At 35.1% G+C, this 12,187-nt stretch overlaps 1 non-coding gene across 1 annotated transcript; it reads left to right on the forward strand.

Moving 5' to 3' along the window:
• Window positions 1-11,896: 11,896 nt before the first annotated feature.
• Window positions 11,897-11,969, forward strand: TRNAK-UUU (transfer RNA lysine (anticodon UUU)). Its single transcript has one exon. It is a non-coding gene; the product is annotated as a tRNA-Lys (tRNA).
• Window positions 11,970-12,187: the final 218 nt, after the last annotated feature.

Below are 12,187 nucleotides of genomic sequence, written 5' to 3' on the forward strand. Positions count from 1 at the left end.
GAACTCTGCTCTTGGAGCCTATTTATAGGATATGACCGCATTGTATGATTAGTGACGTATAAAATACTGTTTCTTCATCAGTCCCAAGGCAAAATACCATATCAAAAATATTTGTACATTTTACTAGAGTTGGAATTTTGCAGCGAAATTTTAAAGCGGTAAAGAATTCAGATATAATTCAGTGGCGTGTTTTGAAGTTCTAGTATAAATAATATACACAAAAAGAAACGATCTAAGAGATCTACGTTCTGTATACTACAATACAAAAATTTCCTTCTGACGAAAAAAGGACTCGAACTCTGGATCCTTACGTTAAGTGTATACCACTCTACAAACAGACCCTCTGTGGGTATATAAAAACGTTTTCTATCAATATGTCATTATATTTGTCATCAGCAATTTATTTTACACAAACATATTTTAAAAATTATTCCAGAATAGTTTCAGGTTTGATGTAATATCCTAACTTCACAGTCACATCTACTGATCTCAAATATCACTCGTTCCGGAATAATCCCAATTAAAATGCATATAGAAAATGCAGAAAGTCTATGTTAAAGTGGTTGGATTAAATCTGTGAGCGAGAGAGAGAGAGAGAGAGAGAGAGAGGGGGGGGGTATTATTCATGTCTTAAGCAAATTGACACTTCACACAGAATCGTGCATATTTGGCCGATTGTTTGACGTATTATTTAAATACGATAAGAATATGCTAAAGTCGAACAGATTGACAAGTATTGTTATGAGTCAGGAAAAAAAAAACGACTGTTTTGGAGGCTGCGTGCAAAAAATAATGTAATGTTTGTGCCAATAAAGATGACGAGTACAAATTAGCTCATGAAAAGAAATGTACCGTTAATGTACTTCTGTATTAGTTGGTAAATCTGGAAAAAAAAAGTGTTCACACCATAGTTTGTGATATTCGTAGAACGATATTCATAGTGAACGACCGGAGAAAGTAAACTGCGATCCAGTTGCAAAAGGCAAATCATAAAATAGTGAAATCCGTGCCAACCAAATCAAATGCTCTAGAAATATCGACTGATCTTTTCTACGGCAACCAGAACAGACTGCTATCTGGTCCTAATAGGAAGACACAATCCTACGATCTCCTGTCACCAACTGTTTCTTGAGGTTGGTACTTCCACAGATGAAAAGATTTCCAACCGGGACTGTGTTAAGAAGGCTCTTGTTTCAAGCGGACTCTACGCAAGAAAGCCAGCGTTTATATCCCATTAATGACAGACCACCACAAAGCTCGTTGAACTAATGCAATGAACATGTGACTTGGAGCCTTGACAAAATAAGGCATTGTTCTGTTCTGTTCTGTTCTGTTCTCTGACGAGTTTCGTTTTAGTCTACAAACTTCAGGCCTCTGGACGTTATTTGATCTAGAGAACGAGAAATGTCGCATCATCCCTCCAACATCAGAGGAAGGGACACTTACGGCGGAGGTAGTGCTCTTGTATGGTGTCGAACAATGATCAACGGTCGCACCCTTCTTCGTGTTTTTGATAAGGATACTGTAATTGCGCAGAAGTACCTAAAATGTGCAACTACCCATAGAGCTCAAGTGGCGGAGGATTATCTTGAAATGAAGATATCCAACGACCACTGTGGCCAGCACGATCACCAGATTTAACTCCGGTCAAACACGTGTAGGACGTCCTTGGGACTCGCATTGTACGCCGACAGATATCACCTCGGTTACATACTACAGTACACAAAAGTCTTTTTCGGTGAAAAAATAGGATTTATTGCTCCAGAACCTTATAGACATCTTTATAGTGAGGAAGAGCCACCGTTTCCAGGCTTATTCGGTTACCAAAGGGAATCATATTCCTCATTGATTTTATGTGACCATATTGTTGAGCATACTGAGTCGAGTTCTGTAATGCGGTCGTTTAGGAAAATTTTGAATTGCAATTGTCTTTATACTTGTCCAACCTTTCTCGCTGTGTCCTCGTTTCATGGTTATTCTACAGAACAGCACCATACCAAATTTTGTTCAGCAGTATTATTACACTACATTTTCTAAATATTCTACTAATTTGGTAAAGCAAAGTAATTTGAAGTATATAGTGTATAATTAAAAAAAAAAAATCTACTAAGGCATTTTTCATGCTACTTCAGGCTTCCCATAAGGAAATAGTGGTCATGCCCAGAGCTACTCTATATGATAGTGAAGACCACTAATATCTGAGCAGAGTCTTGGATTCCAGTATTCTAATTGCTCAATTAGGAGAGCTATCTGAGATCAGCACACCATAGTTCTGTTAAATATGGTTTTTTTTTTAATTGTTATCATCCACATTATACGAAATAGAAATGAGAAGTGCGGTAGGTAGTTCCCAGGTCATCTGTGATCCAGGTCCAAACTGGATTTGGATTGAATATTATTGAATTTAAATATTCACATTTGAGATATTCTTACTAATAAAAAAATAATAATAAATAATGTTATCATTGAGTGCCCGGATAGCTCAGTCAGCTCTGAAAGGCAACAATAATCACGAAACTGAAAGCTGAAAACATATACATATAGATTATGATTGTTCATTTAAACTCATTTAAACTAATATATATATATATATATATATATATATATATATATATATATATGTGTGTGTGTGTGTGTGTGTGTGTGTGTGTGTGTGTGTGTGTGTGTGTGTGTGTGTGTGTGGGGAAGCAGACATTATATATATCAATAGGAACTTATCCTTTTAATAATAATTTAATAATATTGTATTAATCCAACATGTATCGTATGATATACTGTCAATAAATGTATATCTACTTGTGTATATGGAAGCAAATAGTGTATATATGTAAATAGTAACTTCTCCATTCAGATATGTTAACAATATTGTAAAATCTTAATATGTCAACAGTAATTTTTCCGTTAAGATAAATTACTAATATAAGACTAAACTAATATGTAACGTATGATATTCTGCCAAAAATATATGTACATCTAATTGTATATAAGTAACCAGCAACTTATATTTTACTGTGAGGTAATAACATTGTATCAATTCAGTATGTGACTTATAATACAAGGCCTAAAATAACTGCTCAAACGTTGTAAACGACTCCAGGTGGAAATAGATATTGAGCATGTAATCTAGTTGTAAATGAAAACGAAATATCAACGAAAATGATAACTTAAACAAGCATGCTATATACATATTGTACATATCTGTAAATAGTTCGCCCGAATGCACATAAATGCAATTGTGAAAATAAAATATACTCAGTCGTACAGCATTAGACGTTTAACCTAAGGGTCCAGGGTTCAACTCTCTGTTCGGGCGTTATCATTTTTGAATACAGTTTCATTAGCCGTGTAACACACACCAAAAAATTTTAATTGGTTTTTCTTTTCTTCATTTTAACTGTTTAAAACTTCTTTTGTGAGTGCATATTATACCAAAATCTTTTTTTTTAAGGTTATATTTAACTAAAGAAAAGTCGACAAGATCATCACTTTAAATTATTATTCTTTGCCATGCAACACAGCTCTATGTAAAATCTTCAAAATATATCGAGAAATTGTTTTAAAAAATCTATAGACAGTCAAAGTATCAAAAGACAAGCATCCACATGCGATACATCCTTCTTCATGTTGAAGTCATTAAAGGTTATTCTGATTTCTTTCTGATGGAAGACTAAAAGTGTATTGGAAGTGAACTGGAAGGGAAGAGTAGTGGCGACTTCGCAGATTGTGTTTTTACAAAATCTGATTTGGATTTTTGAGCTGCGATGTTGATGAGATATATAGCTGGAGTTTTCGTCTTGAGCCACTTGTGATAGGCTGATGTGTGTGTGTGTGTGTGTGTGTGTGTGTGTGTGTGTGTGTGTGTGTGTGTGTGTGTGTGTGTGTGTGTGTGTGTGTGTGTGTGTGTGTGTGTGTGTGTGTGTGTGTGTGTGTGTGTGTGTGTGTGTGTGTGTGTGTGTGTGTGTGTGTGTGTGTGTGTGTGTGTGTGTGTGTGTGTGTGTTACGTTAGCACACTTCTTAGAGAACCAAAGCTGGCATAGTATTTAGTGGAATGATTGATGAAGACTTTGATTCCTGTAAGGATGGATTCTGTTATTCAGGATAAGCAGATATTTGAGTCATGAAGACAGAACAGTAGTCGAATCATCGCATTTGGCACTCTTGTACTGCCAAAGAACACGAGACTGAGAACTGTTACGTAAATGTTGTTCCCTGGCGAAGAAGACTTGGTCAAGTTACCAACAGAAGATCTGACGTTCATATTATGTTCGGAGGGGATCTTGTGAACAGGTTGATGACAGTTGTCTGGCATTCTAGTGGGGGAGATTGAATATCTATGTTGGGTCGTTGCTAACGACAAATATCTCGGCCAGGAACTGTGGAAGAGAAGCCAGTTTGAGGAGTAGACTTTGAAGTGAACAAACAGCGCGACCTCCCTATTAGGGTCTTTATTAGAAAAAGAAAATGCATTTATAGGTTATCTGAAAGTGTAATATGCTAAACGTAGTGTAAAATAGGGTTTGTTCATCCGGCCCTATAAAACTCTATAACATATCACGAACAATTATATTATTCTCAGTGTATTTTACTAGTTGAGGAATGTTCGAGAGAAAACCTAAAGTTTTACAGAAATATATAACCCAATAATATGTTTCTATAAATATGAAATTCAATATATTTACAAGGGATACTATTAATGATATACGAGATATACAGACACTCGTATATATAGACACACACACACACACACAGAAAAAAGTCCAAAAGACTACATTCTCTCTATTCCAAATTAAAAGCATTCAATCGCTCGAACAGGAAATCGGACCCTGGATTCTTACGTTCAAAGCCTAATGCTCTACCAAATGAGCCTTTTTTTTAACAATTCTGTTATCAAATTTAGCAATTATTTACATCATAATGAATTATATATACAATATATACGTGCACGTATATATATATATATATATATATATATATATATATATATATATCACACTTATTATATATTTAACAAACTATATATTCTACAAGATAAATCATATATACATCTGTACAGTGAAATAACATTCATATGCAATCATTTACAGAATTTCTTCTATTATATTACAAGTCCTTGTTATAATCATACACAAAGCTTTCACGTATGTTACATAAAATTTGGCGTCTTGTAATTTTCCTGATAGTTTTTTTTTTCAGTTAAACTTGTAACACTGAGTTCGCTGTTTGCATTGAAGTAGGAGAACACTCTTTTTTCTGCGGTATTCGATCTGTTCCACGTGATTCAGGCGCTATTTCTTCTGATGGAAGTGGAGAGCTAGTATCCTTCCGATTTTACTTCCGATTTGCCCCATTCCCACTAGGGAGTGATGATAGGTCGTTCTGTTGTCGGTTGGAGGGTTCTTCTGATGTAAGGTTGGAGGTTAAGTGTGCCCATTCTTCTGTAGTCATTCTTCTAGACTGGACTGAATTGGTGATCTCTTCATGGATGTAGTATTGTAGTTTCGATATCGTTCCCGGACCGTCTTCTCTTCCATACGCTTGGTCGCACTTGTGAGCCCAAATTGCGGACATCGTTAGGATTAGAACTATTGTTTACACCCTGTTTATGTGGTTTCCTTTTTAGCTAGAATAATATTTCTTCATTGATTAATTTGATTTCCTCGTTGATTAGTTGAATTTCAGGAAGCCACCTTTTAACGGCTTTCCAAGTTACTTCTGCTTCTTTGTAATATATCATTAAGTGGTATAGTATTTCCGGTTCCTGGCAAAACTGACATGTTGCATGCCCTTGAAGGGCATGCAACATACATACCTTTAGCCACTATCCACATCTTGGTTGGTAGGCAGGCATGATGCACTTTAAACAAGAAGGTTTTATACCTTGGATGTACTGAGAGCTTGAAGATATTGTTTAATACCGGACTGAGTGTGATTTGTCCTCTTCTTAATTCTCTATGTTGTGGTATGGGAATGGTTGTTCTGCTTAGTTTGTAGTATATGTTGCTTTTGTTTTTTGACTTATTAAGGTTTCAGTGCTGATGCGCTCTGTCACAAATACGTATCCCTCCGCAATCTCTGTAAACATCCTGGGAACTCTTCAGTGGATCTCTGGCATTGTGCTGATTATTCTGTGTGGAAGGCATTTCTGTAGGAATGCTATTGCATATCGTGTTTGCTGTTTCTGCGGTCTTCGCTCTGTTGATAATTGTTTTTAAGTGGATATTAAGTAGACCTAGACTTCTAATCCGTGAAAGAGTGTTGTTCTCCTCATCGGTTCATACCGAGAGCCCCAGATGTAGGTGACGCACAACCTGTGGATCTTGTCTGCCCATTGCCCATGGTACGGGATGTTGTTTACTTTGTACCAGAGGCGAGAGAATAAATATATGTTGCATATTCGTGCAACAGATAGTTGTACGAATACAGATAGTTGTTTTGGGCGCATGGTATTTATTTTCCCCACAACAGCTGCGTGGAGTTCTTTCCAGTGTTCTTCATACGTTTCTGGGCCGCCTATTTTAATCCCAGAACCGGTAAATATTTCTGAATTCTTATGCCTTGAGTCTCAGGGTTCTTTTCCCATTTCCCTATTAGTATGCAATTTATTCAGGTTTACTTTCAGGGCAGAAGCTCTTGCAAAACCCTCATTGACTCTTCTGTTGATGTTTCTGTCTCTAGTATTAATGTGATGTGGTCAGCATACGCCGTTAGTTTTGCTTGGCTCTCCCCGTGAATGTTTGTTTGTTCCTTTGATTTCTTTGTTTGAGTTGATCACTCTGAACTGGTTCTAGTGCAAGGACGAAGAGGGCCATAGAGAGGGGAGTCTCCTTGTCTCACTGAGCATTTCATTTTAAAAGATGCGGATAGCTTCCTGTTCACGATTACTTGACTTTCTGCATTCTCGTAGAAAGTTTGCAGCCAGTTCTTAAATTTTGGGCCAAATCCCATTTCCTCTACAACTTGGAATATATATACGTGGCTTATGGTGTTAAATGCCTTTTCAATATCCAAGCCTAGTAAAATACAGGGTTTGTTGGTCAGAGCATAGTACTCATTTACTGATCTTAAATGAGTAATTGTGTCTGCTATGTTTCTTCCCTTAATTGCACAAGTCTGTGCGGGCGATATTAATTTCTGTAGGTACTTCTGTATTTTATTGGACAGGAATTTTGAGATGATCTTGTAGTCTGTGTTTAAAAGAGTTATCCGTCTCCTGTGATGTACCTTGTGCTGAATCTGTCTGGCTTTATTTGTGTTTCGTATATTTCTAGCGTCATTCTCATAAATAAATGCTCGAATTTTTGAAAGTAGTACTTGTAAAATTCGTTTGTAAGACCTTCTTCTCCTGGGGATTTCTTGTCTGGTAAATGCCTTACTGTTTGCCTGAATTCTGCTGCTGTTTTCGGGACGTCAATTTCCTCCGCCTCCTGCCGGGTTATCCTAGGTATGAAGGAGAGGAATTTGTTTTGGTCCAGTTCCTCGCTTTGTTTTTCCGAGAACAGTGTTGTGAAGTATTCGTGAATCTCGTGCAGTAGCTCCGCATCTTCTTGAATAATTTTCCCATCGTAGTGTAAACATTCTATTCTCTTTCTTTCGTAATTCCGTTTTTCAAAAATCCAAGCTGTGGATATTTTGCCCTCATCATTTTCTATGGTTCTTAACCGGGAGCGGAGCCATGCTCCTTCTATTTCCTGAAGTTGATGCGCTTTAATTTTTTCTCTAATTAGATTTATTTCTTGTTTAACTTCTGGTTTGGTCCGATCCATGTAGTACAATCTTGGTTTTGCTGGTGTTTTTTTAGTGCTAATTTTTATGGCTGCGTTTTTTTATTTTTCTTTTGAAGGTTTCCCAGGCTATGATTGGATTGACTATTTTTTCTACGTCTGATATTATATTTTGTACTTCTTTGTTGAATTCTTCATCTTTCGTTAAGTTCTGATTAAATTTATACAATGGGAAATTTCTGTTGACAAATTTTGTTCTTTTTTCCTTGTTAGGGGGTTGAAATTCTGCTATTAGCATGTAGTGATCGCTGAAAATTACAGGGATATGTTCAACACTGCTCGCAGTGAAGCCTCTGTATTGGGATAGGTAAATCCTGTCGATTCTTGAGGCGTTCCCAGGAGCGAAGTGTGTGAACTCCTTTTTTCTTGGATGCAGGAATCTGAAGGCGTCTCTTAGCCCACAATCTAGGTCTTGGTGTGTCCTTTCTGTGGCTCTTCTGACCCTTTCTCCTGATCAATGGAAGGCTGTTCCACGAAATTCATGTCACCTGCAATTACTGCTATGTTCTTCTGTTGCAGATTTTCTTTGATTATCTGCCAAAATGTAGTTTTATCTTCACGTTTTGTTGGGCCGTACACATTCGTTAAGATTATTATTTTATTGTCAAGATGAATGTCAACTTCTAGGATTCTGTGCCTGACAGACCTCGTGGGACAACAGTTGCATGTGTGGTGTCCTTTTGATAAGGGTAGCTACTCCTCCTCTAGAACTTCTGCTAGCAGGTTGATTTACTAGAATGTAGTGCTGGGCGAGTCTTTTTTCTAGTAGTGTTACTGGCTCTGGCGCGTGAATTCTTGTTTTCTGCAGCATTATGATGTCCGGCAATTTTTTTTATAAATTTCATTGATCAGCAAGTTTTGGCATTCTTTGGTATTTATCCGTTACAATTTAGGCTCATTAACTTCATTTTGGTTCAGATTTGTTCTGTTACAAATGTTACAATTGTTCGGGTTCTATTTCTTTCTTTTTATCTTTTTTCTGATTTGCTTCTGGCTCTGGTAATATTCGGCGTGACTTTAATTTTTGTTCTTCGCTGCGTTTTAGGAGCTTCGTTTAGTATTGCTGGCGAATTGTTACTTGTTTCCCCTTGGTATTTAGGATTATCTACTGACTGAGTCATCCTGGCACATTAAACTCTTCTTCTATGTAGTGTATCGTGATTTTTTTTTAATCATTGACTATTTTATTTTATTACTTTAAATCTAACTTTATGTCAAGCCGAATAGGTGATTCTAGCTAATACCATTTACAATTCATAAAATCTTGCAATGAGAATGTTACGAGAGACAACCGAAAACTCATGTTTTGATTATTTAAAATAAAGAGCCAATAGGCTTCATTTAATTGTGGGATTTAATATCCCCTTAATTTAAATAATGTTTACATCGCCGAAATGAAGCCTATTGGCTCTTTATTTTAAATTATTTTAAATAATTTATGGGTGCACCTTTTTGACAACTCGTATAGCGGAGTATATAAGTTCTTTTCGCTATACCCTTGGTATTATACTTGGTCTAGCTACTCACTGATGAGATCTCAATAAAGATCGAAACCGGTCTGGGTAGTGACCTCCCACCATAATGTATAACATCATATATCTCTTAGGAGATGTGTTTTACATTACTAATAAAGGAAAATTAAGAATATAATTCATTTTTTATGTATAATATACAAGGATATCAAACTTTAAGACATTACTTATGTAATATATTGGATTAACTGTCAACTGAGCACCTCATTTTGTCTCTACGAGATAAATATTTTAACTATGCGGAACTTAGTTCAGATAGAATACTGCTACATAAGTGACAATTGAAACATTTTTTTTTAAAGTTATTGGTGTCCGATGTTTTTTTTCTTGTAAATAAAATATTTTTGAAAAGGCTTTTATTGTGTATGTTAGAAAATGCATATGATTCTGAATCTTTCACCGATGTGAAGATGACGGCTCTTCTCCCTCAGGGATACGTCAGCCGCTAAAATAGTGGGTTTCCATAGATTCTGTTTACTTGCAATTCGAGTGTCGCCAGTAAAAGTGATATTAAATTGTAATTGCGGAATAAGTTTCATCTGGCAAACGATGATGTCGCCCACGTTATAAGGCGCAAAAAGATTTTCTAATGTAAAATGGAAACTTTATTCTATATGAGTAACCCTTCTCTAAGGACCTAATCAAGTCTTTGCGCAAGCCATTTCAGCGACGTCTTCAATAAACAGAATGGAGATCACTCACCGAGCGTTTCGCAAGAAGGTTCAGACTGGCAATTAACACGACAAAAAATTGAATTCTGATCTCTTTTATTAAAATTCAGTTGGTTTAACTCGTCCTGCTTCACAGGAAAGCTGTACTGAATAATCAGAATACGATATTTCAATTTAAAATAATAATAATAATTTTTCTCTTCAATTATTGAATATATTATGTGAAGCAGAATGAAACAGGTATTTGCTATTTGAGTATATGGAACATGTGCCCGGATGGTCCAGGGTTCAAGTCCGTCTTCGGGCGTTATTTATTTTTTTTTTAATTCCCTGTAATACACTCTTTAAAAAATGCTTTTCATTAATAATAAGAAGAATTCTTATTAAGAAAAAAAAGTAATGATATCGATATTGAGTGCCAGTTACAAAATAAAGTTCTTCATCCAATGGAAGCCATTCTTATAACTCGAGATTCTTAGCAATCCATGTTAATTACTCTCTATAAAACATCGCAATCAAGCTGGAGCAAATTTTAAATTTTGTTTAACTTTAATGCTTATATTTTCAATTTATTTATAACTAAATCATCGGCATATTCGATTTTGTAATCACGAAAATCATATGCATATTCAATCAAGCTCCTCCCAAATCTATCAGATGTCCTATCCGATTGCCTATAAAGACATTCCTAATATTTTAATTTGTCCACTTAAATATCCAATAAATTTAAATTAATTACATATTTAAGATAAATTTTACAGAGAATTCATAAGTAGGAATCGTAATTTTAAATTGTGACCACCTACACCTACGAGGGTAATATTTAGAGCTACAGTCTAATAACATGAAGATGTTATTTGCTAATTTGAATGTAATTTATCTCATAATTAATAATTCAATGCAGTGCTTGGATTTCTAAGTTAACAAAATCCATGAATTGTGAAACTTTATACTCAAAAAAAAAAAAAAAAACCTTTAAATTAAAAAAATAACTGGCTTTATAAATGCTTGAAACACACGATATATTAATGTTTATGCATTCATCAAAATTTTGTACCCTCCTGACGTAATAAGCATAATATGTAATTTATAGAAATCATTAATTTAAACGTTTGCTGCTAATTATTAGCAAAGAAACCCTGAATAGAGCAGATGCGTTCGAAGGGTAGATTTTTAACTTCCTTTAAGTCCTCGTTCGGGAACGATTCCTTGCATTGTGCGCTTGATCTTAAATGTCTTTTTATTATTTTATTAGTTTTAATTTAATAATAAATAGGGTTTAGCTTCCTTAATCCAAACGTCAAGATATATTGCGCAAAAATTAACTAGTTAATTAATTAATAAAATAAAATCATTACGACTACAGCATTTGATCAAGTTGTACAGTTAACGACATCGCAATACGAATTTACAGCGAAGATTTGCAATCTTCGGTGTAAAGTCCATAATGATATGATGTCAGTCAGCTCTTATCAGGTGTCTATTAGGAAGACCGCACACAACAGTCAAGTTCTTTCATAAACGAGACATTTCATACAATAGAAATTATGTTAAGTGCTAAATGGAATTGTCCGGTCAGTTCCAGGAAAATTTCAATATTGTAAAACTACCCATTGACACCGTCTGAAGTCTTATGTAACATCAGCGGGCTCGAGATTTTCAGGTTTATGTCATTAGGAATGACCTTTTATAAACAAATTAATTAAATAAAATTAAATGAAATTAAAAATAAGTAACTAACAGATGAATTATTTTTATTGAAACCTTTAACGAAATGATAATCTATAAATATTTGAATATATGGGTGGACCTATTCCGTTCGAGAGTATTGCGCCAAACTTTATGCTTATCTATTATTTATATTTCGATTACGTTATGTCGTTAATAAAATTTTAAGGAAAGTTATTGGTATGCCCGGATGGCTCAGTCGGTAGAGCATTAGGCTTTTAACCTAAGGGTCCAGGGTTCAAGTCCCTGTTCGGGCGAAGATATGTTTTTTATATTTAAATTTGCAATTAAAAGTAATACTTTAAATTGAATTTAATTTTCAAAATTTATATCGTTTTATAATGTATAAACGTGTGCAGCTATTTTATTTAGAGGAGAATTGCAATGAAATAAAAATTATCATATATAGTTATGTTATGTATAACATTTTGCAGTAATCAATACTCAGTTTGTAGCTCCACCATAATTTTGACCT

This window comes from Typopeltis vanoorti, chromosome 21 (assembly GCF_054136105.1).
Source record: "Typopeltis vanoorti isolate ZY-2024b chromosome 21, IOZ_Tvanoo_1.0, whole genome shotgun sequence".
Lineage (NCBI taxonomy): Eukaryota > Metazoa > Arthropoda > Arachnida > Uropygi > Thelyphonidae > Typopeltis > Typopeltis vanoorti.